Source organism: Orcinus orca, chromosome 21 (assembly GCF_937001465.1).
Source record: "Orcinus orca chromosome 21, mOrcOrc1.1, whole genome shotgun sequence".
Taxonomy (NCBI): domain Eukaryota; kingdom Metazoa; phylum Chordata; class Mammalia; order Artiodactyla; family Delphinidae; genus Orcinus; species Orcinus orca.
The window spans coordinates 31,160,756-31,187,039 of record NC_064579.1 but is presented as its reverse complement, the minus strand read 5'-3'; the positions used below and the strand labels follow the sequence as shown (position 1 = coordinate 31,187,039).

Genomic DNA, 26,284 nt, shown 5'->3' with positions numbered 1-26,284 from the left:
AATATTTTTGGCATAAACATTTAAAAATGACCACAATCGTGTGTGGTTTTTTTTTTTTTTTTTTTGATTTTTGGGCCTTTTTGGCCCCCCCTTTTTTTTTTTTTTACTGATGCTTTTAAAAATGGTAATTAAGCACATATATATTTGGGATTCTAATCTGCACTGAACAATATGGTTTAGTATCAAGAAGTACATGACATAAACTAAGTATAACTCAAGTGATGCTACCTTACCTGAGGAACTAAAATGTTCATAAAACGACAATGAGTAGCACAGTCAGCTTAAAATTACGACCTAATTTTTGGACTGCTTTTCCAGTGCTGGAAAAGCACTGGTCTGGAGAGCAGTGGTCTTCAAAATGGGGTCCACATATTTCTGAGGGTATGCCAAAATGTCCTGAGTATATACATACAGATAACTTAAAAGACGTTAACATCACATCTTCAACCTCTGTACATACTTTTCTTAAAATTAATCGGCCAGGTTATACCAGCATTTACCCATTTTCTAAAGAAAGGCATTTCTTCTTTCTTAGTCTAGGCATTGCCCTGAGTGTAACAATATCCTGGAGCAATGTATAAAGAAGATGCACTGCATACTGGTGTTTGTATTGAGAAAATGTGAGACTAGTGACTAGGAAACACATTTATTTCAAGTCAAGTGGTCTTCAACTCTTGGCTCAGGGCAAAAATTGAGTAAAACCAGAACCAAGCTATTAACCAATGAAACATAGGGTTTATTTTTGATGGTAGAGTACTATATGATTTTTGAGTTTTAAATCAGTAGGGGTTTAAATAACTGTGACACTGCTATATCACAGCACATTTCTTTCTGTTTTACTTATTTATGTGAAGAAGTTTTCTCACTGGTTATGGTAACAAAGTTGAAAAAGAAAAGTAGAGTTGATGCAGAACACTGCCATATTCAACCAATAAATAATATTGACTTAGAGATCCATAAACTAAATTCAAAGGCTTATTAATTTAAGATGTATTTTGAAAAAATGTTCATTTCATTTGTATTTAATATTTATGCATGACATAGGCATTTATTTAAACCAATTACATACATAAGTAATAATTATTACTACTTAATCCTGAGAAAATTTATTTAAATATTTGACCCTTATAATTACATGAAATAATGAGTGTACACATAGGTACACATACATAAATGCAGTTTTATATGTATATATATTTTTCTAGAGAAAATCAATAAAATATTTTAAGCATAAAACAGTTTAAATTTTTGGAATTATAAATATGCCTTCAAAGAAAAGCAAGAATGACCTTTTTGGGTCTTACAGAGACTTTTGACATAGTTTTTAAATTAATGAAATATGGTACCAAATAGCTATGATACATAAACTTGATTACATTTTAAATAATATAATAATTTTTGTTTAGAACCACCATATATACAATATATTGGAAATTATTTACTTATAACTGCTGAATTTTGTGAAGAAAAATTTGACAAATTATATGTGCAAGGGATTTGACAGTTTGTAAAGTTCTTTAAGGGGTAGTTATATAAAATATTCAAAGCTACTGCTGTACCTAATATAAGAGCAAGGATCTAGATCTGGTGAGAAGAGATCAGTGAGATGGGGGACATAAGGTGAGCACTGAGGGAGAGGTGTCATCAGTCTTAGAGACAAGCAAGTGATGGGGGTAAGTATCTGGATAGATAGGAGTGTAGACATTATAAGGAGATCCAGCCATAAAATAGTGTGTCAGAACTATGTGATGGGATTGAAATGCTGGTGTCCTGCAAAATTATGGAAATCCTTAAAAATTAAACAATTTTGGGTTTGATTTATGAGCAAGTTAATATCTTTTGAAAGTTTTTGAGCTTGAGAGTTCAAGCATTATATTAACAATTGTATTTATATATAATTTTACTTACATATTGATTGATAAATGATTTATATAGTATACATATAATTATAATAACCACTATATTGTCACAATTTCTCTTAATTATAATAAGTATTATATTATTTTTAGCTATGATATAAATTTCTATCCAATCATTTAAGGAAAATAAAAATCACTGTGTCACACAGTGTTGCTGAGAGTGTCAGGAAGATTCAGGTAAAAGAGTAGAACAAGCCTGAAAGCTGTGTCAGAGGAGAACTGTTAAGGGGCATTTATATAATCCCAGGGATATTTAGAAAATATGGTATCACTTATGTTGCTTTCAACAATATAACATGGGGCTTCCCTGGTGGCGCAGCGGTTGGGAGTCCGCCTGCCAATGCAGGGGACACGGGTTCGAGCCCTGGTCCACGAAGATCCCACATGCCACGGAGCAAACTAAGCCTGTGTGCTGCAACTACTGAGCCTGCTCTCTAGAGCCCGTGAGCCACAACTACTGAGCCTGCGAGCCACAACTGCTGAAGCCCGCACACCTAGAGCCTGTGCTCCGCAACATGAGAGGCCACCGCAGTGAGAAGCCCGCGCACCCCGACGAAGAGTAGCCCCCACTTGCCGCAACTAGAGAAAAGCCCATGAGCAGCAACAAAAGACCCAGCACAGCCAAAAATAAATTAAAAAAACAACAACAGTATAACATAACATTCCTTTCCAAGAAGTTAGATGTCTTCACTAGGTAGCCAAAAGCTTCACATTCCTCTTTTTATGATCTTTCTCACATTCAGGTTAGCACCTGACATACGGTCCTGCTCAGTAATCTAGGTATATTGTTAAGGAATTGTTAAGTAAAAACTGATTCAGTACAAATAGTGGTTATCCTTATAGTTAGTACCATATAGTCTGTGGTTATTGCTTGCAAAATTAATTTTCACTTATATCAAAATGCCTGCACTTAAACCCAGGACCATAAAACAAACGAAAGGAGGGCCAGAGGGGAAACAAAGATTTTGAAGACTTTACTTCAGAACTGAAAATAGCGGAAAAAAACAAGACTACAAGTGATCTCTTCGGACACAGTGCATAAAAAAACAAGACAAAGGCCAACCCTTGGAAAATTCCCAGGGGTAAGACAGAGCAAAACTAGCCAAGGGATAAAACAAATCAATCATTAGAGTCATGTTGAAAGGCATTCTGAATACTGTATTGATAGTACAGGCAGGGCAAAACAAAAAACAAAACAAAACCTACATTTAAAGAAGACCATGATTAGCAGTGACAAAAGAGAAAAGCACAGAGCAATGGTTCTGAGCGAAAAACCATCTGAGGATTCTGGTGTGAAACAAGAAGAAGATCATATCAAACTTTATTGACCCAAATCCGTAACTGCACTATAATTGTGTGGCTTTCCAAATAAGAAGACCCATCTAAGCACTGAGATAAAGGAGTTCCACTTAGAACACAGCCTGTGGTTCTCAACACCAGGGAATATATAATCTGGAATTTCAGACTGAGAGTGCCGAAAATATTGATGCGTACCTGTGTTTGAAAAAACGTGCCTTCAACTTTTTAAAAAACTAGGTTGACATTAACCTGGTGATGTGAGAATACTGACTTCAGGTGCAGATCAATGCATTCTTAAAATAGTGTCTGATAATTTAGAATGGTTATTTAGCTGCCCTTTACATTGACTCCAGAAGAGCATATTGTACTAAAAAATATTTGATCTTAGTTTTTCCCAAAGATACAACCATAATGTAAGAAGAGAACTGGATAGATACTGAAAAATTATGGGATATTTCAGTAAAAATCAACATCTTTTAGATAGAAAAGCAGCATTCAATGCCAATAAACATAATTGAAATATTCAAAACTTGTGTATCTATTTGAACAAGATAGCTTTTATTCTGCCTCCTATCAGTAACTTATATGATGCTTAACATGGTATGAGAACTCTTCTAGATGCTTAAAGGAGTAAACAATATAATTACTATAATTACCACATGAAATAGATGATAAAATTCCTAGCTGTTTGCTTTTTCTTTAAAAATTAGCATGCAAAATAAAAATAGGATTGTAAGTATGTATAAAAACTGCAATATATATCTGTTTTAAAGTCATTAGGAAATAGTGATAAGTAAGTCTGAGGTAAAGACAAACTTTTTTTCACAAGGGAAATACTTCTACATCTTTATCTTACTAGTAGTAAAGCTGAGACAGATTTATTTTACATGTATAAAAAGAAAAGATTGCATTTTTGTTGTCAAGTGATAACAATTTCACTGTAACCTTCAAGACTATCTTGTGTTACTTTTAGACAAGATGGATGTGTTACTAAAATAAAATGATGGATAAGCTGAGATACTGTGGAAATACAAATCATGGAAAAAGGAAGTTCAAGGGAAGTGAAAGTATTAAAAGTGAGATTGATTGCTCTGGCAGTAAGTAATAGTGGATTTCAAACATTTTAAGTAGATCCTCAAGACCTCCAACATTTACATATGGAAGTTCAGGATCACATATTGTTTAAACTTTGAAACTGCACATGTATCCAGTATCATATTCGTTATGGCATTTCCATCATGATGTTTATATGAAGTAGGGTGGCTAAGAATGAATTTATTCAATCTAGCACTTAATAAAAGGCAAATTAACTAACTACATTGTAACATAAAAGATCGTATATTACTGTAATTCATTGCGACGTCTTCTGCCCAAGAACCCACAAGCAGTAGGTCACTGAGATGGAAAATGAATTGCTGCAGTATGCTGTTTGAGGTGTGGAATAAGGGTGACGGTGGTCAAAGAGGCATTCCCATAATGATCCTTCTATAGCATTACCTCTTACATCTTCGGTACAGATAACTTTTTACCGTATAAGTTTTTTGGACTAAACCCCTTTTTGGCATAAATGCTTTTTTTTAACCTCAAACATACTAGACTATACACCTTATAAAAAGTCATATGTTGGGCCTCCCTGGTGGCGCAGTGGTTGAGAGTCCGCCTGCCGATGCAGGGGACGCGGGTTTGTGCCCCGTTCCGGGAAGATCCCACATGCCGCGGAGCGGCTGGGCCCGTGAGCCATGGCCGCTGAGCCTGCGCGTCCGGAGCCTGTGCTCCGCAACGAGAGGGGCCACAGCAGTGAGAGGCCCGCGTACCGCAAAAAAAAAAAAAAAAAAAAAAAGTCATATGTTGACATTTGGTCTTAGGTGAAAACCCACTCATCAATTTACTCGACACGCCGGTGTTCTGTTGAGCAAAATACTTGAAGCACAGCTATAGAGTGAGGCTATCAAGGCAGTGCGGTAAGAAGCGTCAGGCCCTTGTTGCCCACAGCAACACTGAAGACGCAACTGGAGACGAGCTGAAACTCTGGAAAATGGTCAGTCAAGAAAATGACGCATTCAAAATGGACGGCATTTTACTAGCCCCTGCTCCGATGCCCCAAAGTGCAGCACGGTGGGGTGTATGAGACGACCCTCTGGCCCATTTCCCTCCTTTTTAGTTGCAGGGAACAGAGTAAACCTTATTTACCCTGTTCTAAGCTGCTTGGGGGCTACCTGAGGGATTGGTTTCTGTTCCACCTAACTGCAAACTCTGACGGGGAAATCTGCATAGCTGGGATTTCAGGCTCTGAAAAGCTATGGGAAGCAGTGGGCACAGCCTGTGAAAGCCGAAAGGGGCTACAGACCCGCAATCAGCGGGGACAAAAGATTATGGGTAGAGTAATAATAGAACATCTAAGGTCCTGAGAAGAAGCTTGGGAGATAACAGTCATTTTAAAACATATTTGTATATGGGGAATGGGCAAAAGAACACACAGAAATGTGGAGGGAGGCATGGCCAGAAAAGATGTTAGATTTTACACCTTGGAACCAGGTTGATCCCAAGGCTCAGAACATGCCCTGCTAACTAATGAAATTCTTCCCTAGCACAAAGCAAGTTTGTAAAGACTGGGAGAGGTGACTGTTTTTCGTTTTACAGAATGCCGATTTTCAACAAAAATCACAAGGCTTACAAAGAAATGGGAAAACGTGACACATTCATAGGAAGAAATAAAGTGGTAGATATTGTTCTTGAAGAAACACAGAGGGGGACATTCCTACTGATCTTAAAGAAAGAAAAACGTCCAGAATATATAAAGAAAACCCAATACTCAACAATAACAACAAATAAGTGAACAGTCTAATTCAGAATTGGGCAAAGGACTTGTAAAGAACTTCATCAGTGATGGAAGAACATTAAAGCATTGCTATAATCTCTAAAATATTTTTCTCCAAGTGTAACTCTTGGTATTCTGTCACTTGCCAAAATTTGAGCATTTCAACATAAATTTTTCAAATAAGAAATGATAGTAGTTAAGAGTTGCCATTGTTTAAGATACTCATGTAATTCAGTGACTAGACTGAAATCTTTGAATAAATTGACTTTCTCAAGGTAGGAACCCCAATATGAGCCAGTCTTGTCATTTACATTTTTGAGGTAAGAAAACTCTAATTTAGAAGTTTGAATAACTTGTTCAAACCACACGACTAAATTGGTTAAGTGAAGACTTGAATTATTTACTTTTCTCCCTTAACACTGGTTTAACTTCAGATACACTAGCAATAGCAATAACCAATATTAACAATAGCATTCTGCCATTAACAACAGGATGTCTATATGTTGTGCTTCCGTTTCCCAAGTTTGTAGTAGTCCTATCACATGACCTTTAAAGCAGCATTTATTTTTTAAAAGTAAATTAGATTTTCTGTACAAACAAAAAATGGAAACTAAGACATTTAAGTTACTTCAAACATGAGACAACATTTATCGTCACTTCCATAATTTATTAGCAATAGAATAAAACGTAGTAAGTTTAATTATAGCTCATATTTTAGGATTTTTTTATTGTCTGCTGCTTTTAGACAAATGTGTGATCTTTCCCATGATTCTTAGTTCAGGCTATCATAAGACCAATACTATTAGCAGGAATAGTCATGTGGGCTTAGTTGGAATTCTTCATAGAAATTTCAGTACAGCACAGGCTACAGAAGACATTATTTGCAGAGTAATTACATATTCTGTTTCCTGGGACAATGTCTTCTATATATAGAACTGAATATTGTTAGATGACTTGTGTCATTTTAGAAGACTTATAACACAGGTTTTTAAAAAAAAATTTATTGGGGTATAGTTGATTTACAATGTTGTGTTAGTTTCAGGTGTACAGCAAAGTGAATCAGTTATACATATATCCACGCTTTTTTAGATTCTTTTCCCATATAGGCCATTACAGAGTATTGAGGAGAGTTCCCTGTGCTATATAGTAGGGCCTTATTATCTATTTTATATATAGTAGTGTGTATGTGGCAATCCCAATCTTCCAATGTATCCCTCCCCCCTTGCCCCCTGGTAACCATAAGTTTATTTTCTATGTCTGTGACTCTGTTTCTGTTTTGTACAATAGATAAGTTCACTTGTAGCCTTTTTTAAGATTCCACATAAAAGCGATATCATATGATGTTTGCTTTTCTCTGGCTGACTTCACTCAGTATGACAATCTCTGGGTCCATCCATGTTGCTGCAAATGGCATTATTTCATTCTTTTTTATGGCTGAGTAATATTCCATTGTATGTATGTATGACATCTTCTTTATCCATTTCTCTGTTGATGGACATTTAGGTTGCTTCCATGTCTTGCCTATTGTAAATAGTGTTGCAACGAACACAGGGGTGCATGTATCATTTCGAATTATGGTTTTCTCCATATATATGCCCAGGGGTGGGATTGCTGGAGCATTTGGTAGTTCTGTTTTTAGTTTTTTAAGGAATCTCCATACTGTTCTCCATAGTGGCTGAACCAATTTACATTCCCACCAACAATGTAGGAGGGTTCCCTTTTCTCCACACCCTCTTTCAGCGTTTATTGTTTGTAGGTTTTTGATGATGGCCATCCTGAGTGGTGTGAGATGATAACCTCATTGTAGTTTTGATTTGCATTTCTTTAATAAGTAGTAAAGTTGAACATCTTTTCATGTGTTTGTTGGCCATCTGTATTTCTTCTTTGGAGAAATGTCTATTTAGGTCTTCTGTCCATTTTTTGATTGGGTTTTTGTTTTTCTTATACTGAGCTGCATGAGCTGTTTGTATATTTTGGAGATTAATCCCTTGTCAGTTGCTTCATTTGCAAATATTTTCTAACATTCTGAGGGTTGTTTTTTCTTCTTGTTTATGGTTTCCTTTGCTGTGCAAAAGCTTTTAAGTTTAATTAGGTCCCATTTGCTTATGCTCGTTTTTATTTTCATTACTCAAGAAGGTAGATCGAAAAAGATCTTGCTGCAATTTATGTCAGAGAGTGTTCTGCCTGCGTTTTCCTCTAAGAGTTTTAAAGTGTCTGGCCTTACATTTAGGTCTTCAATGCATTTTGAGTTCATTTTTGTGTGTGGTGTTTCTTTCTGATCTTTCGTTGTATAGAAATGCAGGAGATTGCTGTGCATTAATTTTGTATCCTGCAACTTTACCAAATTCATTGATGAGCTCTAATAGTTTTCTGGTAGAATCTTTTTTTTTTCTTTTAACATCTTTATTGGAGTATAATTACTTTACATTTTTGTGTAAGTTTCCGCTGTATAACAACGTGAATCAGCTATACATATACATACATCCTCATATCCCCTCCCTCTTGCGTCTCCCTCCCACCTTCCCTATCCCGCCCCTCTGGGTGGTCACAAAGCACTGAGCTGATCTCCCTGTGCCATGTGGCTGCTTCCCACTAGCTATCTATTTTACATTTGGTAGTGTATATATATGTCCATGCCACTCTCTCACTTCGTCCCAGCTTATCCTTCCCCCTCCCCATGTCCTCAAGTCCACTCTCTATGTCTGTATCTTGATTCCTGTCCTGCCCCTAGGTTCTTCAGAACCTTTTTTTTTTAGATTCCATATATATGTGTAAGCATACAGTATTTGTTTTTCTCTTTCTGACTTCACTCTGTATGACGGACTCTAGGTCCATCCACCTCACTACAAGTAAGTCAATTTCGTTTCTTTTCATGGCTGAGTAATATTCCATTGTATATATTTGCCACATCTTTATCTGTTCATCTGTCGATGAACACTTAGGTTGCTTCCATGACCTGGCTATTGTAAACAGTGCTGCGATGAACATTGTGGCACATGACTCTTTTTGAGTTATGGTTTTCTCAGAGTATATGCCTAGTAGTGGGATTGCTGGGTCATATGGTAGTTCTATTTTTAGTTTTTAAGGAACCTCCATACTGTTCTCCATAGTGGCTGTATCAACTTACATTCCCACCAGCAGTGCAAGAGGGTTCCCTTATTCTCCACACTCTCTCCAGCATTTATTGTTTGTAGATATTTTGATGATGGCTATTCTGACTGGTGTGAGGTGATACCTCATTGTGGTTTTGATTTGCATTTCTCTAATGATTAGTGATGTTGAGCATCCTTTCGTGTGTTTGTTGGCAATCTGTATATCTTCTTTGGAGAAATGTCTATTTAGGTCTTCTGCCCATTTTTGGATTGGGTTGTTTGTTTCTTTGATATTGAGCTGCATGAGCTGCTTGTATATTTTGGAGATTAATCCTTTGTCAGTTGCTTCAGTTGCAAATATTTTCTCCCATACTGAGGGTTGTCTTTTTGTCTTGTTTATGGTTTCCTTTGCTGTGCAAAAGCTTTTAAGTTTCATTAGGTCCCATTTGTTTATTTTTGTTTTTGTTTCCATTTCTCTAGGAGGTGGGTCAAAAAGGATCTTGCTCTGGTAGAATCTTTATGGTTTTGTATGTATAGTACGTCATCTGCAAACAGTGACAGTTTTATTTCCTTTCCAATCTGGATTCCTTTTATTTCTTTTTCTTCTCTGATTGCTGTGGCTAGAACTTCCAAAACTATGTTGATTAATAGTGGCAAGAGTGGGCATCCTTGTCTTGTTCCTGATCTTAGAAGAAATACTTCCAGTTTTTCACCTTTGAGAATGATGTTTGCTGTGGGTTTGTTGTATATGGCCTTTATTGTGTTGCTGTCATTTGTCATATATGGCCTTTTTTATGTTGATATAGGTTCCCTGTATTCCCACTTTCTAGAGAGTTTTTATCGTAAATGGGTGTGGAATTTTGTCAAAAGCTTTTTCTGAATATACTGAAATGATCATACAGTTTTTATTCTTCAATTTGTTGATGTGGTGTATCACACTGATTGATTTGTGAATATTGAAAAATCCTTGCATCCCTGGGGTAAATCCCACTTGATCATGGTGATCCTTTTACTGTGTTGTTGGATTCGGTTTGCTACCATTCTGTTGAGAATTTTTGTGTCTGTGTTCATCTGTGATATTGGCCTGTAATTTCCTTTTTTTGTGATATCTTTGTCTGGTTTTGGTATCAGGCCTGATAGTGGCCTTGTAGAATGAGCTTTGGAGTGTTCCTTCCTCTGAAAGTTTTTGGAGGAGTTTCAGAAGTGTAGGTGTTAATTCTTTAAATGTTTGATAGAATCCACCTAACACAGGCTTATTTTTAACAAACTGACAATTTTAGGGAAAACAAAATCTAGTAATGCTTTGTTAGTCTGAGACCCTTGAAATAGTTACATTGCTTTGCATATGAATAAATATAGGGATAAAATAAGGAATATAAATGAGAATATAGATGTAGATATTGCTGTAGATGTCGATACAGACATAAATAGTGATGGAGAAAGGGGACACTAGAAGTGAATTTTGGATTTTAAAATCCTTATAATTAAGTGGGTTTAGACTTTCAATAGAGTCTAAACATAATTCAAAAATAAAAGATACTTCATTCAAACCTTATTTCTTTAGGACTAATATTCAGCTTTTGCCTTAGTTTCACTTTAACCTTGGTGAGATTCTGTATAGGCTACCTGAAAGCAGGGAAATTATAAATAGATGACATGTTGAGAATATTATCAGAATTAATGTTATATTTATTTTTACATAATTATAATGTTGAACTAAACGTCTAGAAAGTAATTTTTTTTTTCCACTTTCAGTGTTTTTTCCAGAGTTATCTACCTTGAGTACACTTTCAGGTGCAGCTGCTGCTGGAAATTCAGGTGAAGGCCATGTTGAGGGCATGTGTTTAAACATCTATCTTTAGTACAGAAATGATGCCCTCTTCACAGGGCTTTACCCTCACCATTTTTACTTTTCATTTATTTGCAGTGGCCTTGTTAATAAGAACCCTAAAAGAAATCTCTGGCCTCAACTTTGATTCATCTTATTACATTTCAAAAGTTACTAAACTTAGTTTTATATTTCTTATATTAAAGATAAACATACTGTCCATCAAATTATGTTTCTTGTAGGAAGCCAAAAAGTTCAGTTAATTCAATTCAAACTGCAGTTTTAATGCGATCAGTATCTAAAAATTCACTGAACATCAGGGTGATTTTATACACGTGGGTAGGACTGTAGAAATACTTCTGGCTTTGTAACACTTTGTATAAGAGAAACACTATTTTGAAAACCATGGAGTTATTTAAAGAGGGATGCTCTGGTTCATTTTCTTTAAAACACTTCAGTATGTCTACTTCGGAAAAGACCTGTGTTTTAGTCCTTCTCCCAGATGCTAAAATATCTGTTAGGGCTACTCAGTGTTTTGAAAAGAAATGTTTATTTCTTTACTGCATCAAAAGTATTTTCTTTCTCTATTTATTTTAAACAATTTGAACATATAAATCATATCCTTGGTATTTATATGTCCTGATATATTTGCATCTAAATGACATTCAGTGAAAATGAAATACTGCTGAGGATGACTTGCAACCATAGAATATCAAGTGCTAATGATCTTTCTTTTTTTAATAATATGAACAAGATGACAGAATTATCTGTAGGTTTTCATGCTTTAAAATTTTGTTTTTCCTTTCCTTCCTGCTGTAAGGCCCATCTGTGGATACAGGCTTCTGCCTAATAAATAGGGGAAAGGGGCAGGTGTGAATTCGTAGACTGGAAACTCGGGAGGAAAAGATTGATGTGCTGATTTGTTTTTGTATACCTGCCCGAAAGCTGAGGGATGAGTGTATGAGTGTAATCTAATGATCATAAATAATAGACACCCTCATCAGCTGGTGTGGGAAAGGAAATGACGGCAGTCTCCGTCAGAGGGAGGAGGACCAGCTGTTGCTGCTACCGATGAACAGAATTAGAGGAAAGCTTTCCCCAAAAGAGCCGAAAGCAGCTGGGGAGGACAGTGCGGACCTGCCTCTTCAGTCAAACAAAAACTTTTTTCCTTCAACAACGTAGAAATTTGAGAGTACATTTATTGTTCAGTGAAAAATTGGATGCAGAGACATTCATCAGTACCTCTCCCACTCTTTTAAGAGGTTTAGTGATCCTGTTATATTTTCCCCTTTTCCAGTGGGAAAAGAAACCAAGCTTCCTTCTTTTCCAGGACAAATTATTTAGTGGCAAATTATTTAGTCATGAAAAGTCATTAAGTGAATAATGATGAGATTCTCTTTTAATTACTTGGTTATTATTACCAATGTCATCATGGCTATCAAATAATAAAAATACCTCCCTGGTGGCGCAGTGGTTGGGAGTCCGCCTGCCGATGCAGGGGACATGGGTTCATGCCCTGGTCTGGGAAGATCCCACATGCCGTGGAGCGGCTGGGCCCGTGAGCCATGGCCCCTGGGCCTGCGTGTCCGGAGCCTGTGGTCCACAACGGGAGAGGCCACAACAGTGAGAGGCCTGAGTACTGCCAAAAAAAAAAAAAACCTCCAGAATTTGAAATGAAATGAAAATGATATATTCAAGGGGTGTTTTTTAAAGCTCTAAAAATGACTTCCATATATATTTTCCATTTCTTCATTACAAAAAATACTGGAAGGAGATAAGGCATGTATTATAACCAGTTAATAGCTAATCAAGAGAAAATAGTAGCCATACAGGTAGGTAGTGAGAGAGTCTGAGCTGCATGTAATTTATTCCTCTGGAGTCCTTCACTCTTTCCATATCCTATTTCACTCTCTTTAATAATATATTGTTAAAATATATCCTTAGCATTCCTTCTTTTTATTACAGGCTGTCATTTTTCCTTACAAATGACAATGTCTCATGCTTCTTTCAGGTAATTAAATATCTCTCAGAAAAGATGGTCATACTATGATTTAGCCTCACATTTCCATATTCATAAACTCTTCATTTAGAAGAGGTAACTTCTTTCTGCTTGCAGATGAAATTCAATTTCCATATTGACTGCACACGAACACTTGAAATACATTACCATTACAAGTTAACAACAATATGCTAACTTGTATTGGAATGCATATTTACATATATCTCAGAGTAGCCACTGAAATTGGCCACTCTGGGACAGAAAGGAAGAAAACTCTGTTCCACTCCAAAAGTCCTTGTTCTAAAACTTCACCAAGTGAACTCATCATGTTAAGGTAATGTCATTAGCTATGAGGCTGGGCTTCAACTTAGTAGCAAAATGTCAAGAGTTTGAATGGAAAAAGATAATCTAATATATATTTGGATCAAAAGGAAACTATAACTTTGAAAGTCATACGTCAAAAGGAAATTTGGTTCTATCTCTATGGTCTGTCTTGCTGTTAGCTGTTAAATGATATTCTTGAAAGTCAGAAACCATTTACAAAATAATAGAATGGCCAGGAATTATTTATTAGGAACAGAAATTTCCTGTCTTCCTTTCTAAACATCTCAAGCATGGCAATATACATCAGTCGTTCAAAGATTCTTCAAGCTGTTTGTTATAACTGATTGTTTTTCATTTATTTTTGAGCCCAGAGCATATTCTTACTGTGTAGTACTTTGATTTCATGAAACTTACAGAAACCACTCAAAATCATTTTATAAGTAACATTTTCTGTTACTAATACATGTTTTGATTTGGTGTGTTTTCAAAACACAATTATTTTAAAATTCAAGTAGAATGCAACAACACTTTCTTTAGACCTAAACTAAGTTTTAGTTTCAAATAGGTTAACTAAGTTCGCATGTTATAAATACATTTTAAATTGTTAGGAATTTATTGAATAGATAATATTTGCAAAGGTAAAATAAAATTCAAACAGTGAAGGCATCTATATATATCTGTATATGTACATATGTCTATACATATATATGTGTATATAGACGTATGTGTGTATGTGTATAAACCAAAATGAAAGTTAATCTTCCAGTGACGTTTTGTCCTCTGGGACTCAGATTTCCACAAATGCCACCATAGAAGAAGGAACTGTCAAGTGTTGCTTGTGTAGTAATCCAGTAATTGTCATTCACCTTTTCCATTACTTCTTCCATCCTAGATGCTACACACCATAGACACTGTTCTACAAACTCTTTCCATATAGCATTTTGCTCTGGGGGTGGGGTTCATATCAGTGATGGCTGTGACACATTGTTTTTGTTTGTTCGTTTTTTCGGTTTCATAGTACTTCATTGCAAGGGGATATTATACTTCGTTAGTTTTGTGTTGTTGGACACTAAATTGGTTTGTATAATTTGTTACTACAAACATACCCGAATGAATAGCATTGTATTGTGCATACCTATCTTTACATATATACCCATGGGCTCACAGTTGGATGTAAAATCTTAAACATTGAGTTGCTAAATCAAATTATGTGACATGTGATAATTCTGATAGATATTTATTAGCTAATTAACTGGACCAAAACTGGGAGTGGTTCTTGTTATGGGAGTGTTCCTCACTCCACACTCTGAGCAGCAAGTTATTATCACACTATCTTTCTTAATTTGTAGTAATATATATATATATATATATATCATGATTTTAATTTTCAAATTATTATTTACAGTGAGAATATTTGTGTAAATGTTATTTGTATTTATGTTTCAGTATTTTTTTCCTAATGACCTGTCAGTTAAATCCCTGTTTGTCTTGTATCCGTATCAACTGGTGTTAAGGAAACATGCCCTATTCATGTGTATAGGTTGCAAATATTTTCTCAGTTTGAATTTTTTATGCTTTAAGTTTTTTACATTAGCATTTTTCATTCAAAAATTGTACTTTGATGTATCGCAGAAATATGACTTCAAGATTACATTTTTAATATGCTGATTTCAAAAATATAATTGCTTAATATCCCATGATTTCTTCAAATAATTTTGTGGTGCATCTTTAGTATTTAAATCTACTATTGATGATTAACTTGCAGTTAAATTGTTATAAAGAGTGAAGGAGGGAAGGAACGAGAGGGAAGGAACGATTTTGTTTAGATGACTATCCAGCAATCCCAATGTCATTTACTTAATACTCTATTGATTATCCACTTATTTTGAATGCCACTTTTATCATATGTTAAAAAAGTTTTCTATTTCTGGTCTTTATTGTGTTGAGCTGTGTGTGTGCAAATTACTATGATACCATAAATTCTGTAGCTCTGCAATATGTTTCAGTATCCAATAGGACTGGCCTCCTCAATATTACTAAATTTTAGAATATCTCTGCCCAATTTCCATTTCACTTTTTCATATTTAAAGTTTACATAGTTGACAAAGCTGTTAGTATTTTTATGGAGATCATATTTTTTCAGGAAGGGTTGACATATTTATAATACATGGTTTCTTTATCCAACCTTAGTGTTTACCAGTGCAGTTTATATTATTTTGATCAGCAATGATATAGAGATACAGACAGAGAAGGTGAGAGGGAGAGATCTGAAGAACTTATAGATGATGTCTAGCTCTGTGAATTTTTGTTGTTATTGAGACATTGGTTGTTTCCATAGGTATTTACTGTCTAATAATTCTTAATATTACTATTGCATGTATTGCTCCTTTGAAGTGTTAACTAGCTTACCTTAGGATTTCTATCTATAAACTTGTAAAATGTGCACACACAATCACTTTGCTACTGCTGTTTATTTCTTACCAATTTTATACTTTTTTCTTTCTCTTGTTTTTACATCATCTACTCAAAGAGAACAATGTTAATGATAATAGTAAGCAAGCTTGATTTTTTTCTGATATCAGAGAAGACTATCTTGGATTTTGGCTTTAAATACGACTCCAGCTTAGCGTGCACGCATCACCTTGCATACTGACCACCAGGAGGGACAGCATAATGTGAAAATTCTGGGCACTGGATCCAGAGCCCTTTCCAGCTCAGCCCCCTTCTTTCATGTCCTTGAATGTTACAAATTTCTAATGTTGGAAAAAGGATCTGACATTCTTCAAAAAAGAGTATCAATGAGGAATTATTAAAAGTGGCTTAAATATTACCCTGTAAATGGGAACAGGCTCATAACTGTACAAAAATCTTTTTAAAACCATACGTCAAAGAATAATTTCCTTGTTATATAAACCCTTACAGAGTATACAAAGTTTAAAAATATCCTCAGTGCATTTTGAGAGGCTTGGATAATTTTCACAACAAAAAGTAATGATGGATCAAATCAAAGTACAAACACTTCACAGGTTAAAAAAAAAAAGTGCTCTTATGAACAAGTAAAAATGCCAAGGACTACATTTCAAAAGTTACTAGTTAATTTTGAAATTTTTTTCATTTATCATAATGACCTTTAAAGCAGATTATATAACCTATGGTTCTATTTTATATCACAGTACTGTTATATGTATGACTGCTTTAATGATTAAATATTGAATTTATAGTAAAAGTAAAATCTCCATTTTCAACATTATTCACATGCTTACTTTCAAGCTCTATGTTAAGCACCTTAACTTTCAATTAAATTCAATTTGTAATAAAACTAACTTAATACCATGTCAAATGAAACACCTGATATTCTGCATCATTCTAAGAGCAGCCTCTCTTGTGGTGAATTTAGACTTCTGCATTTGAGTGTTAAAAGCAGGACAAGAAAAGGAGGGAAGAAAGAAAAAAAGAAAAAATAGCAGTATGAATGTTTGTATTCTTATCACAGAAATTCTATTTCTGTTTGATTCCACCCATTTAAGTTTTATTATATGATTTGGTCATTGTACAAAAAAAATAATGATAAACACTTTTTACTACAGATTACAAATCACACAAAATATGGAAAACTCTATGAGGGAAGTTTCCCTTGTTATAGCAATTATTCATAAGTTGGCATCTGTTGAAATGATTTCTGAACAAATTTTTTTTTGATTATTTATGGAAAAGAATTTGCAGACAGTTGTTTGCTGGGGAAGAGTTTGCCTTATATTATCTCTTACAAATAGCTACAGTGGTAATACCAACTTCTCTTACTCTAAAAAATAAAGTTGCCTGAATATTAGTAAAATTCATTAAGTTCTTTTATGGTGACAACTCCTAAAATGAGTATTAGAGGAAAGTAATCTCTATAAAAGTTACAATTGTATTAAAATTTCAATGGAAATATTATTTCCCAAATCTTCTTCAAATCCTAAACCAATGGACAAAAAAGATATTAAAATCTGTATACTAGTTATTAAATTTTTAATCTCAGGCTGGACTGACATGTTCTTTATGAATAAAATTCTCAAGATACTTCCTGTGCTACTGTCCACATAACATGGAGAAAAAGCTCATGGATGACATTACTTTTTATGAATATTAATGTAAAATTAGAGTTCTTATTACTCATTTGATACCAAACAAAATGTTTCTTATTAGAGGAAAAGCACTGTGGATGGCATTAATTCAATATGCGAATATTTTACTCAACAAAACTCATCAAGGATTTGTTAGAATATTCACATATTCCTGAAAAGGAGTATAGACCTTCTTAAAGATACGTTTATAAAATATAAAAATAGGTGGAACAATTGAAGGAAAATTGAGTGAATAAATATGGTGATAATAGATCAACCACCTCACTCCAATTATGTTATTAATATAAATGATTATTTTACAGAACTATCTTGATGGCTGAGAGGTGAAAACAATCCAGTCTTGCTGACAGGAACCCAGTCAGCGGGAATTCTGAGGCTGACTTTCACTGGGGAGCTCCATTCTTCTCTGGAATCGCTGCTGTTTTGGCGGGACCCCAGTGTCTTCCTTGCTAAGTATGTTACCAAAGATTTCTCTACTTAATCCTTGTAACACTGTGTGAATCAACTTGAGTGGAATACTTCCCCAAGGTCAAACCTAACAAATAACAAATCTTGAATGAATCCAAACCTAGTTCACTCTTGATTTTAGTTTATTTTTGCTTACTTAAAAAAACAAAAAAAGCTTTGCTAGTTTGTCTGACACTAGTTAGTAGTGGAAGCAAATGACAGTAAACCGTTTTCTGTGATGCTAAATTGGTCTGCTGCAGAAAACACAGAGCTGTAATTTCTCCTGTTGAAATTCAGGCGGTAGAACCAGAGGTGATGAATAAGTCAAATCTGTGTCACAGACCAAAGAAAGCAAATAGATTCCTTTGCAAGTTGCCACTGTCCTTCCTATGGCCCATCCCCTTCTACTGGGGCCAAATGTGAATAAATAATTGTGGATTGTGAAGAGGTTGGATATAAAAAGTAGATAGCCCACATATTCTTGACTTGAATTTAGGTTCAATTTGGATTTTAGTTGGAATCAGGTAAAAAGAAAAAGAACACTTCTGTTGCTTTTCAATATCTACACTTGGTGAGTTTGAACGTGATTACAATCACTTGGCAAGGAGATAGAGGACCAAGGTGATCATGGAAAGAGGGAGGATGAGAATAAATGTTTTATTGCCTGGGTGATAGATCAGGATAAATTAATGGAGACAATCGATGCGTTCAGACAGTAGAACTGAAAATAAGTTTTTGTTTTTAATTTCTAAGTCCTTTAGTCTTCCTGAAAGTAGATAGGAAACTATGCTTTATTACAGATGTATAGCTTGTTTTCTAAATGGCTCGGATTTTATTTTTTTCTGCAGCTCCAGCTGAGAAATCCCGATTTCTCACTTTTCTGGGCTAACACCAAGGTTGAAAAAAAGAAACTTGATCAGTACGGTAAGTCAGAACTGTGATACACCTCAGATGCCTCCATTCATTTATGTGCCCAAGCTGGTGTCGATCTAAATAGTATTTCCAGAGCACCTGTTGTAAACAGGCACTAAATATAAAGCAGTGACAAAGAAAATCAAAGTACTCTGTCACAGAACCTACAGCCTTGAATAATAAAAAATACACTTAAAGTTTAATGCATAAGTTATGTCTTAGAGGAAAAGAAACAAGATTTTAAAATGTAGAATAGGAAAGTAAAAGTCTATTATAGAATTTTGTATCGGAAAGCCTGAATTTTACAGTATACACCTAGAATCTAAATGCAGGGAGGGAGAGGAGTATGTGAAGACCGTAAGAAGAGTGTCCAGAGCAGAAAGAACTACAGCCTTGAAGACAGTGCACTGGGCAGGTGGACCCCTGCTAACTCCGTGGGGCATCACCTGAGGCGAGCCATGAAATGTGAGTACAAGCTCCTTAGACATGAGAAAAATGCTCTGAATTCTAATTTTGTTAGAACTACTATATATACACTATAATACATACTGCATTTAGACTGAAAGGCTCTTTGCTGAAATCTGACACATTCTAACAATAATCAGAGGTAACTGTTGTACTCTTATGCAGAACAAATTTAGCTCAAATAGGTAAAATGATAAATTATACAAATTTCACCTTTTTAAAAGGATATTAAATCATTTGTGTATATATGAATTGAATATGGCTGGATTTCACCTTTTTAAGTGGATATTAAATCCAATAAGTTTGTGTATACATGAATTGAATATGGCTGGATTTTTAGCAATTCGTATGTAGACCAGTGCTTTCCTTTTTACACTGTTTTTTTGAATTCTGAAAGAGTAGATCATAACCTTAATTGTAGATTTGACTCTGAATTTCAGCTCCACAAAAATAAAAGGTATAAAGCTTTTGCAGGAATTCACATTGTAGTATCTTATGAAATGTTATGTCAATATTTTAAGATTCAGCTTCTTACAAATGGGGTACTTCAATGTTGTTTAAATCAACTATATTGAGATATAATTTACACTCAATAAAAAGTGCCAATGTTAGATGTACAACTTGATGAATTTTGACAAATGTGTGTAAACACCACTAACATGTCCATCCCTTAAAAAGTTCTTAAAAATCTCCTTTACAGTCAATCTTGATATGCTTTCCATCACTGAAACACTTAGTTCTGCCTGTTCTAGAATTTACTAGAAATGGAATCATTCATGTAAATTTTTGACTGGATTATTTCATGCCCTATAACTTACAACGTATATGAGTGTTGTTGCGTGCAGGATTCATTGCTGAATAGTATGTGGCTGACCCTTGAACAACACAGGGACTTTTCTCATTTCTGATTTTATGTATAGGCTCTCTGTTGTTCTTGATGACTCTGGCTAAAGGTTTATCAATTTTGTTTATCTTTTTAAAGAAACAGATCTTAGTTCCATTGATCTTTAGTCTCTATTTCTTTATGATTTCTTTTCTTCTATGAATTTTGGGATTTGTTTATTCTTCTTTTTCTAGCTCCGTTAATTGTAAAGTTAGATTGTTTTGAGATTTTTCTTGTTTCCTAAGGAAGGCTTGCATTGAGATAAACTTCCCTGTTAGAACTGCATTTGCTGTGTCCCATAGATTTTAGATTGTTTTCATTATCATTCATCTCCAGGTGTTTTTTTATTTCCTCTTTGATTTCTTTAATTACCCACTTTTTTTTTTTAGTAGCATATTGTTCTAACCTCTGCATGATTGTATTTTTTTGCAGTATTCTTTTATTTTTTTCTAGTCTCAAACCATTGTAGTCAGAAAAGATGCTTGATATGATTTCAGTCTTCTTAAATTGACTGAGACTTGTTTTGTGTCCTAGCATGTGATCTATCCTGGCAAATAATCCATGTGCACTTAAAAAGAATGTGTATTCTGCTGTTTTGGAGTGAAATGTTCTTTATATATTTATTAAGGCACTGATGTAATGTGTTGTTTGAGGCTAAATTTTTCTTATTGATTTTCTGATTTATCCATTGATATAAGTGGGGTATTAACATACCCTTCTATTACTGTATTACCCTTGTATTACTGTCACTATCTCCCTTAATGTCTGTTATATTTGCTGTATATATTCAGGTGATCCTATGTTGGGTGTAAAAATATTAACAAGGTTATATCTTGTTGGATTGATCCTTTGATTATTATGTAATGTCCTTCTTTGTCTCTTGTTGCAGTCTTTGTTTTAAAGTCTCTTTTATTTGATGTAAGTATTGCTACCCCAGCTTTCTTTTTTGTTTCCATTCTTTCACTTTCAGTCTGTGTGTGCTTTAGATCTGAAGTGAGTGTCTTATAGGTAGTGTGTGTGTATATATGTTTTTTCTTATCTATTCAGCCACCCTATTTTTTCTGATTGGAGAATTTAGTCCATTTACATTTAAAGTAATTATTGATAGGTAGTTCTTTTTTTGTTCCTTCTTTTGCTCTCTTACCTTATGGTTTGATAACTAACTTTGGTTTTTTGTTTGGATCCCTTTATAATTTTTGGTTGTGGTTACCATGAAAATCATATATATATGCATACACATATATATATATATGTCATTATTTTAGGTGATCTCTGAAGTTTAAACATGTCCTAACAACTCTGCATTCTTATTCTCTCCCCCACATTTAATGTTGTTAACATCATATTTTACATATTTTTGTTTCGTGTGTTCCTTAACTACTTATTGTGGTTATAGACGATTTTACTACTATTCTGTTTTAACCTTCCTACTAGCTTTATAAGTTGTGAATCCACTAACTTTACTAAATGTTTGCCCTTACCAATGAGATTTTTTTATATTTGTAATTGTAGTCTTTTCTCCTTAGAGAAATGCCTTGAACATTTTTTTTCTTGGCAAAGGCAAAAAGAGTATTCTTGGTTGCAGTTTTTTTTTTTCTTTCATCACTTTGAATACATCTTGCCACCCTCTTATGTCCTACAAAGTTTCTGGTGAAAAGTCAGTTCATTGTCTTATGGGAGTCTCTTGTACATGGTTGTTTTTCTCTTGATGCTTTTAATATACGTTCTTTACCTTTAATTTTTGCTATTTTTAAAATTTAATTTTTATTTTATATTATAGCTGGTGTACAATGTGTTAGTTTCAGGTGTACAGAAAAGTGATTCAGTTATACATATATTCGTTCTTTTTCAGATCCTTTTCCCATATAGGTTGTTACAGAATACTGAGTAGCATTCTCTATGCTATATAGTAGGTCCTTGTTGATTATCTGTTTTATACATAGTAGTGTTTATATGTTAATCCCAAACTCCTAATTTATCCCTCCTCCCACACTTCCCCTTTGAAAACAAACTTACGGTTACCAAAGTCTGTGAATCTGTTTCTGTTAGGTAAATAAGTTACTTTGTATCATTTTTTTAGATTCCATAAATAAGTGATACCATATTTGTCTTTCTGACTTACTTCACTTAGTATGATATTCTTTTTAAAGACTGACTAGTATTCCATTGTATATGTGTACCATATCTTTTTTATCCGTTCCTCTGTCGATGGACATTTAGGTTGCATTCTTGTCCTGGCTGTTGTAAATAGTGCTGCAATGAACACTGGGGTGCATGCATCTTTTCAAATTATGGTCTTCTCTGGATATATGCCTAGTTGTGGAGATTGCTGGATCCTATGGTAATTCTATTTTTAGTTTTTTTAGGAACCTCCATACTGTTCTCCATAATGTTTGTACCAATTTAAATTCCCAGCACCAATGTAGGAGGTTTCCCTTTTCTCCATGCCTCTCCAGCATTTATTGTTTATAGACATTTTAATGATGGTCATTCTGACTGGTGTGAGGTGATACCTCACTGTAGTATGGATGTGCATTTCTCTAATAATAAGTGATGTTGAGCATCATTTCATGTGCTTCTTGGCCCTCAGACATTTCTCCAAAGATGACATACAATTTAGACCTTCTGCCCATTTTTTGATTGGGTTGTTTGTTTGTTGTTTTTTGATAATGAGCTGCATGAGTTATTTGTATATTTGGGAGATTAATCCCTTGTTGGTCACTTTGTTTGCAAATATCTTCTCCCATTCTGTGGATGGTCTTTTCATTTTGTTTATGGTTTCCTTTGTTGTGCAAAAGCTTTTAAGTTTCATTAGGTCCCATCTGTTTTTATATGGTTTCCTTTGTTGTGCAAAAGCTTTTAAGTTTCATTAGGTCCCATTTGTTTTTATTTTCATTACTGTAGGAGGTGGATCAAAAATATATTGCTGTGATTTATGTCAAAGAGTGTTCTGTGTTTTCCTCTAAGAGTTTTATAGTACCTGGTCTTACAAGTTAGGTCTTTAATCCATTTTGAGTTTATGTGTGTGTCGTGTTAGATTGTTCTGGTTTCCTTCTTTTACATGTAGCTGTCCAGTTTTCCTAGCATGACTTACTGAAGAGACTGTCTTTTCTCCATTGTATATTCTTGCCTTTTTTTGTTGTAGATTAATTGACCACAGTTGTGTGGGTTTATTTCTGGGCTTTCTGTCCTGTTCCACTGATCTGTATTTGTTTTTGTGCCAGTACCATACTGTTGTGATGAATGTAGCTTTGTAGTATAGTCTGAAATCAGGGAGCCTGATTTCTCCAGCTCTGTTTTTCTTTCTCAAGATTGCTCTGGCTATTCGGGGTCTTGTGTGTTTACATACAAATTTAAACATTTTTTGTTCTAGTTCTGTGAAAAATGCCAGTGATAGTTTGACAGGGATTGCATTGAATCTGTAGATTGCTTTGGGTAGTAGAGTCATTTTCACAATATTCATTCTTCCAATCCAAGAACATGGTATATCTCTCCATCTGTGTCATCTTCAATTTCTTTCATCAGTGTCCTAGAGGTTTCAGAGTACAGGTCATTTGTATCCTTAGGTACATTTATACCTAGGTATTTTATTCTTTTTGATGCAGTGGTAAATGGGATTGGTTCCTTAATTTCTCTTTCTTATTAGTGTATAGGAATGCAAGAGATTTCTGTGTATTAATTTTGTATCCTGAAACTTTACAGAATTCACTGATGAGCTGTAGTAATTTTCTGGTAGCATCTTTAGGATTTTCTGTGTATAGTATCATGTCGTTTACTTCTTTTCCAATTTGGATTCTTTTATTTCCTTTTCCTCTCTGATTGTCCTGACTAGAACTTCCAAATCTACATTGAATAAAAGTGGCAAGAATGGACATCCTAGTCTCATTCCTGATTTTTGAGGAAGTGCTTTCAGCTTTTCACTGTTGCATATGATGTTACCTGTGGGTTGTCATATATGGCATGGCCTTTATTATGTTGAAGTAGGTTCTCTCTGTGCTCACTTTCTGGAGCGTTTTTATCATAAATGGGTGTGGAATTTTGTCAAAAGCTTTTTCTGCATCTATTGAGATGATCCTGTAGTATTCATTCTTCAGTTTGTTAACGTGGTGTATATCACACTGATTAGCAGATATTGAAGAATCCTTGCATTCCCACTTGGTCATGGTGTATGATCCTTTTAATGTGTTGTTGGATTCAGTTTGCTAGGATTTTGTTCAATATTTTTGCATCTATGTTCATCTGTAATATTGGCCTGTAATTTTTGTGGTGTCTTTGTCTGGTTCTGGTATGAGGGTTGATATTGGCCTCATAGAATGAGCTTGGGAGTGTCCCTTCCTCTGCAATTTTCTTGGAATAGTTTCAGAAGGGTAGGTGTTAACTCTTCACTAAATGTTTGCTAGAATTAGTCTGTGAAGCCATCTGGTCCTAGACTTTTGTTTCTTGGAAGATTTTTAATCACGGTTTCAATTTCAGTACTTGTGATTGGTCTGTTCATGTTTTCTGTTTCTTCCTGGTTCAGTCTTGGAATATTCTAAGAAATTGTCCATTTCTTCCAGGTTGTCCATTTTATTGGCATAGAGTTGCTTGTAGTAGTATCTCTGCAGTGTCAGTTGTAAACTTCTTTTTCATTACTAATTTTATTGATTGGCGTCCTCTCCCTTTTTTTCTTAAGGAGTCTGGCTAAAGCTTTGTCAATTTTATCTTCTCAAAGAACGAGCTTTTAGTGCCATTGACTTTTGTGTATTCCCTGGAGTGGCCGCCACCAGTGTCCTTGCCCCTACAGTCAGCCACAGCTGACCTCTGCCTCCCCAGGAGACCCTCCAAGACCTGCAGGTAGGTCTCACCCAGGTTTTTCCTGAGTCACTGCTTTGTCCTGGGTCCCAGTCCATGTAAAACCTTGTGTGTGCCCTCAAAGACTGGAGTCTCTGTTTGCCCCAGTACTGTGGAGCTCCTGTACTCAAGATCTGCTGGCCTTCAAGGCCACATGCTCTGGGGGCTCCTCTGAATGAGGCTGGGGAGCCTTGCATGGGGCAGAACTCTCACTCCTGTGGGTGCACTCTGTAATATAATTATTTTCTTGTTTGTGGGTCGTCCAACTTGGCAGGTATGAGATTTGATGATATCATGAAAGTGCCCCTCCTGTGGCTGCTGCTTTGTCTTTGGGTATAGGATAGCTTTTATTTAGTAGGTCTGAGTCTTTTTTGTTGATGGTTGTTTAGCAGTTAGTTGTGATTTTGGTGTTTTTGTGAGGAGGTGAAGTTCAGGTCCTTCTACTCCACCATCTCATCTCTCTCCATTCTAATTTTTGCTCTTTTAACTACAGTGCGTCTTGGTGTGGCTCTCCTTGGGTTCACCTTGTTTGGGACCCTCTATCCTTCCTGGATCTGGATTTTTGTTTCTTTTCCATTTCCAATGTGAAGGAAGTTTACAACTATTATTTCTTCAGTTAAGTTATATGCCTCTTTTTCTCTTCTTCTAGGACCCATATAATGTGAATGTTAGTACAGTTGACATTGTTCCAGAGGTCACTTAAATTGTCCTAATTAAAACTTTTTCAGTTCATCTTGGTTGATTTCTACTATTTTGTCTTCCAGTTCTCTGATGATCCATTCCTCTAATCCACTATAGATTCCTTCTAGTGCATTTTTTTTTTTTTGTGGTGCACGGGCCTCTCACTGTTGTGGAGCACAGGCTCAGCGGCCATGGCTCATGGTCCCAGCTGCTCTGCGGCATGGACCCATGTCCCCTGCACTGGCAGGCGGACTCTCAACCACTGCACCACCAGGAAAGCCCTAGTGCATGTTTTGTTGTATCAGCTTTTATACCCTTTAGCTGTGTTAAATTTGTCTTCATTCTTTCTGCTCCAGAGTTTGTTGAGCACATTTATGATCATTACCTTAAACTTTAGTTATCTCCACTTTGCTCAGTTCTTCTGGGGTTTTGCCTTATTCTTTCATTTGGAAAATACTCCTCTGTTTTAGGTAGCTCCTTGTATTTCTCAATCTGGCCTTATGTAGGAGGTCCCCGGAGCCCAGTAGTACATTCTCCTCTGGTCACTGGAGTTATATTCTCTAGGGGTGGCTGCATGTTTCCTTCTACTTGGGCAGGTTTGACTACTGTGGGTTCACGGGTAGGTGAGGCTGTACCCTGACCCAGCTGGCTGCCAGGCCC

At 35.3% G+C, this 26,284-nt stretch overlaps 1 long non-coding RNA gene across 1 annotated transcript in view; it reads left to right on the top strand.

The window, feature by feature from the left end:
* The first annotated feature begins 17,710 nt into the window (after positions 1-17,710).
* Positions 17,711-26,284, top strand: part of LOC117197023 (uncharacterized) — a 43,587-nt gene continuing 35,013 nt past the window's right edge. Inside the window, exons 1-2 of the long non-coding RNA XR_004477493.2 lie at positions 17,711-17,859; positions 18,702-18,777. This is a non-coding gene — a long non-coding RNA (uncharacterized LOC117197023). The remainder of the gene's footprint in view (positions 17,860-18,701; positions 18,778-26,284) is intronic.